Source organism: Olea europaea, chromosome 18 (assembly GCF_002742605.1).
Source record: "Olea europaea var. sylvestris chromosome 18, O_europaea_v1, whole genome shotgun sequence".
NCBI lineage: Eukaryota > Viridiplantae > Streptophyta > Magnoliopsida > Lamiales > Oleaceae > Olea > Olea europaea.
In genome coordinates this window covers 13,998,334-13,998,783 of record NC_036254.1, presented here as the reverse complement: position 1 = coordinate 13,998,783, position 450 = coordinate 13,998,334, and positions in this window count along the sequence as shown.

Genomic DNA, 450 nt, shown 5'->3' with positions numbered 1-450 from the left:
TATGTCGCCCAAAAGCTTATTTGGTTGACGGATTTTTTATTTTATTTTTTTATTATTTTGAGTAGTGAAAATTTCATTCAAACTTGTTACCTAATGGATTTTTCTGTTATAGAAGTTTTTGAAATTTGCTACTTCACACGTAAATTTTGTTATTATTTTATTGCATATTAGAAATAATTAAGGGAATATAAAAGCAGAACTAATCCGTGGACCCAGGTTGAACCAATGATCTAATTATCAGCGTCTTATCTGGATTAATGTCTATTTTTATAACTACGCCTAAATGTTCCTTGTTGACATTCGAGTCTGAATGGAATCTGCACGTCAACTGATCATGATTTCGCTTCTTTCAAGTGCATATTACAACCACGCTTGGAATGCACGCGTTGGAAGCGCAAGACCTAGAGCTTCTTTGAACAAAAGGCAGAAAATATTGTGATTGTATGCGCT